General features: G+C 38.8%; 1 long non-coding RNA gene across 1 annotated transcript in view; it reads left to right on the plus strand.

Annotated features, from left to right (window-relative positions):
* The window catches only part of LOC109297915, a 10,719-nt gene continuing 6,206 nt past the window's right edge, over nucleotides 1-4,513 (plus strand). Inside the window, exon 1 of the long non-coding RNA XR_002097464.1 lies at nucleotides 1-4,484. This is a non-coding gene — a long non-coding RNA (uncharacterized LOC109297915). The remainder of the gene's footprint in view (nucleotides 4,485-4,513) is intronic.

The raw sequence follows: 4,513 nt of genomic DNA on the forward strand, positions 1-4,513 counted from the left end.
TTTTCAGTCTCTTCTTTTTATCCTTTTTGTTGTTTTACCACTGAAAATGGGAAAGGAAGAAATAGGTGACGTAGGGAGATTTTTTGTTGTTGTTTTGTTAAAACCAAAAACATGCAGATGTAGAAAAATGGGGGGGATGGGAAGGGGGCTTATTTTTCACCACACAAAAACCTGCCAGGCCTGATTTACACTTGAGGCTGAACTGGTTTCCAGCCGGCCCAGGGAGTATAAGCACCAAGGTGGTGAAAAGCTGCCTTTGCCTTCACTGTCTGGGCCTGTGCCAAGCACAGTTAGGTCAAAACAGACAATCTAGGTTAATTGTTAGTTCAGTTTCTGATCACATGGTTGTCTTTCAACTGCATGGAACCTTACAAAGAAGTAAAAAAGTGAAAACAAAAAAGTAAGGAGTCACTTGACAGGTTTAAAAAACAAAAAAGAAAACACTCAGCCCCTGATTATATGCAGGCTTTTTAATCATAACCCCAGCAAGCATTACCAGGAAGGCTTTGCAGGTGGGACTCCCTTGGAGGCCTGGCTGCAACATTTAAAATGAGGTGCCAACATCACTAACTTCCTCCCAAGGCAAAGTCCACTTGTCGCATAGCTGTCTGCATTGCTGGAGAGGTGCTGCAGGAAGCCTGCCTCACCATTCCTTGTATTTTCTTTCCCATTTTAACACCTTTGCTTACTGAAAGTTAAGTTTTTTACAGAGTAATTACTTTTCCCCATGAGGTGGTACATTTTCCCCTGTCAGGACATGAAAAGCAAATGAGTTGGTTTCACCAACACCAGCTCAGTGCTGCCATGGGCACATTTCAAACAGCAGGAGAATGTTTAGAGTTAAACAGAAGACACTGATAAAGGTTTTAAAGAGTTTTTTGGATGTTATAATATCAAAAGAAAGTTATAACAAAAGTTATAACAGTAAAAGAAAACAAGTATTACAAAATGTGTATTACAAGGTGTATTCTGTTTAAACAGGCATAAAAGCCTCTAGAAACAGAATGTACCTTGGTAGCTGGAAGTGAGAGTTTGCATTTGTACACACAGATCCATATAACAACAATAAATGGTCAACACAGACAGCCCCAGTCCAGCTCAGCTCATTCTTAAATCTTTTCTTAATTGGGTCCAAAGGATCTGATCATGGTCCTAATGAAGTCAAAGGGAATTTTGCCATTTGCTTACATGGGAGCAGGATTTACCCAACGGGTCATAGTTCCATTGGTTACTACATCTATGACATGGCAGCTCTTTTTTCCCTTTTCTTTCAATAGGATAGAGAAACTAAAATAGAGACATTCTACTAATTTTTCTCTTTAAAAAACTTAATACATCAATAGGGGAAAAAATCATTCGAGGGGTTTTGTACACCAGTTACTTGAGCTTAGTTCTCATCCCAGAACCTCACCCCTGAACAATTTGAAAATTTCAGTGCAACTTTGGCTACTTCAGACTATCTTCTATCAAAGCTTTTGTTCAAAGCTTCATGCCCAGAACCATAGGCGACTTTGATGATATAATAACTTTGTAGATCTGGGCCATAGACACATCGGAAAAGAGTTACCTTTGAACAATTTGTTCAGAATCTTCTGTTATCAACAGTCCCTATTAATGGCATCTGGATGTTAGATTCCCTTCTCCATACAGTTAACAGATGATGCAACCCAGCAAGGTTCTGAGAGCATTCAACCCCAAATGAAGTGTATGGAAGATGTATTCTGCCCCTTGCCAGTGTGTGGCATCCATATGTAGCATCCATTTTTAAAGCATTGCTTTCATTTAGTTTGGTGAATAAATGAAACATTAATGAGCTGTTTTAAAGCAATTTTTAAGAAAAGTTTTACTGTTTTTTGTGTGAAGCATTTTGATATTTTAATTTTGTTAATTGAAGGAGTTATTAAAATGTTACCAACTCTTTCAGGGTACAGGAAAGTCTGAGAGATGTACAAGGCAAAGGCCTGTCCCTTTGCTGTTTTACTGTGGAATTGACTTCTACAATGGCACAATTTGGCTGCTTCTAGTTCAGGGTCCAGTCCTTCCTGACTGAGTCGGTAGTAAAATTCCCATTGACTCAACAGGAACAAGGAAAGGCCCTCTATGAAGAGTTTTAAAGTTTGAAATGCAGTATCTTGCAGTTCACGGAGAATTTCCAAGCTTTGGAATATGACCTTTGGCTGCATCAACCTCAAATGACCTCCACTCCTTGTGAATGCCATAATGTTATTGAAAATGTCAAGAATAGACATCAAAGACAGAAAGTTAAAAGTCCTGTCCATAAATCTATTTGGCAAGTCAGCCCACCTTTCTATAGCTCCAAACACAACTCCACATCCTCTACTACACTCCTTTACACTTTAGAGTAGCCATGTAGCTGTTGTTATTTTTTTTTCTTATCAATTAAGCAGAAGTGTTTATTTTTCATTTTCTCCTAGGTAAAAAGATTCAGTGCTGAATTCCTCATTGCCTCAGCATCTCACACTTTTCTCTGCAACCAATTAGTGTTCAGCTATAGACTCTTAGGCAACTTTCTGCCCCCTTTTATTCACTTCCTTTATTCACTGAAAAGTGGAATTAGAGTTTTGTTTGAGTTTTATCCTTTACTCTTTGACACTGGGCCAGGGGACTGACGTAACTGCAAATATAGCCACACCTCAAATCTGTCCACTACAAAACTAGGAGAGCTGAGATCTGGTAAATGAACCCTATACGCATAATGGTCCAAGCCAAGAATTATGTTGGCTCAAAACTTTGGCACTTGAGTTGAGTTTTGCAGTGTGGGTCTTTCTGTAGTTTCAGGAATACTATTAAGATGATAATCCCACAACCCAGTGGGATGACTAGTTCCCATTAAAGTCAGAGGGGACAATTTGGTGAGTATGGTTGATATGGCCCTGCTCACAGAGAACACATTAGTCAGGAAACAAATTATACTGCGTTAGGACGAAGCATCTCCTGTGTATGTATACGTACAGGAAGGTTGCCATCTGTTTTTCAAATTTTACTTAAAAACTAGCTATTGATGCTTCCTAATGCTACCATATGTAGTGAACGCCATAAAGGATATCAGCAATATGGGGGGGCGGGTGGTTCATGGTGCAGGTTAATGGTACATTACCTGTATTTCTCAGGAACATGGTAAGCTGACTTAACTCAAATTAACAAACAAAAAGGCAACCTATAAATAAGCAACATTCTGGCATTGCACATGTTTCTTAGCAAGCAGTTTTAGCAATATATGACAATTTTTTTAACAAGGTGATAAACATTGAATTTTTTTGGTAGCTGTTGAAAAATGTTGGGAAAACTATCTTCAGGTATGTGCCTAACTTCCCATGCGTAACTGGGTAGCTGAAGCACAAGACATTTTCCTTGTGAAACCTTTCACATGGGACAAATAGAAATATCAGCACCGGGAACATCTCTGTTTATAGAAAAAGATTTACTTTAAATGGTGTGTGGCTTTTCTTTTTCTCTTTGCCACGGAATAAGGTGGAATTGTATCTCTGAGTCTGCACCTGCCCAGTTTATGCAGGCAAAATGTGTCTTGAAATCAGCAGAAAAAGTTGCTGAAGAAAGATTTCAGGATTGGGCTACCTGGGAGGGATAGTGAGCAGTGTCACTTCTCTAGTAAGACTGACAGAAGTGTCCTCTCCTCTCTGAAGATAAACCTACAAAGTTCATTTTGCCCTTTATAAAGCCTTCAATCTGGCATGGATGTGAAAAGAAGAATATCTCTTTGTAGCTTACCCATGTAGGGCGGGGAAAGGCTTAAAGAGTTAGGTTTGGTGTTTACCGGGATAGTGCTGGTTTTGGCCAGGAAAAATGGTCCTGTGACATGGGGACTTTCCTGGATTAGTATTTAATTATGACCAATATATTACTTTATAGATAGTTTTTAAATATAGAATTGCTTCTTCCAGCATGTACATTTTCAGAATGCCTCTTACTGATGTACACAACATTTAAGTATCTAAAAATGGCTTTCAAAAGATGCTGGATTGGATTTCATTCAGATCCTCCTTTTAGCCACTAACATTAATATTCTGCATTGGAGGCAAAATATTGCAAAAAATATTGACACTTAACTTCTGTACATTAAGCCACAGTATGTCAAATACCACGTGTGAGTATCTGATATGGTGGTGAGTCTTTGAAAGATTCAAATCTAGACTCTGTGTACGCTGTTGCTTGGTGTTTCTGTTGTGTGAATGTTCCTAGAAGACACTTGAGCAAGCAAAAGAAATGTACCAAATAGGGCATTTTGAAAAGTTATATTTGTTTTCATTTTTCTTTTTTAATCTAAGCTGGTATGGTGAAGGAACAGCAGCAAAATTCTCTCACACCAAATTCCTCTGACCAAAGGTTTTACAAACATTAGACCAGGTCCTCAGGTGGTATTAATCAGCACAGCTAAGCTGATTCAGTAGGTTTGTCCTGATTTATCCCTGCTGAAACTCTGGTTCAGTTCTTTGACACTTTAGGTGCCACATACAGCTATATCCCCATGTAC

This window comes from Gavialis gangeticus, unplaced genomic scaffold (genome assembly GCF_001723915.1).
Source record: "Gavialis gangeticus isolate Ggan-Ray unplaced genomic scaffold, GavGan_comp1, whole genome shotgun sequence".
NCBI classification, from domain to species: domain Eukaryota; kingdom Metazoa; phylum Chordata; order Crocodylia; family Gavialidae; genus Gavialis; species Gavialis gangeticus.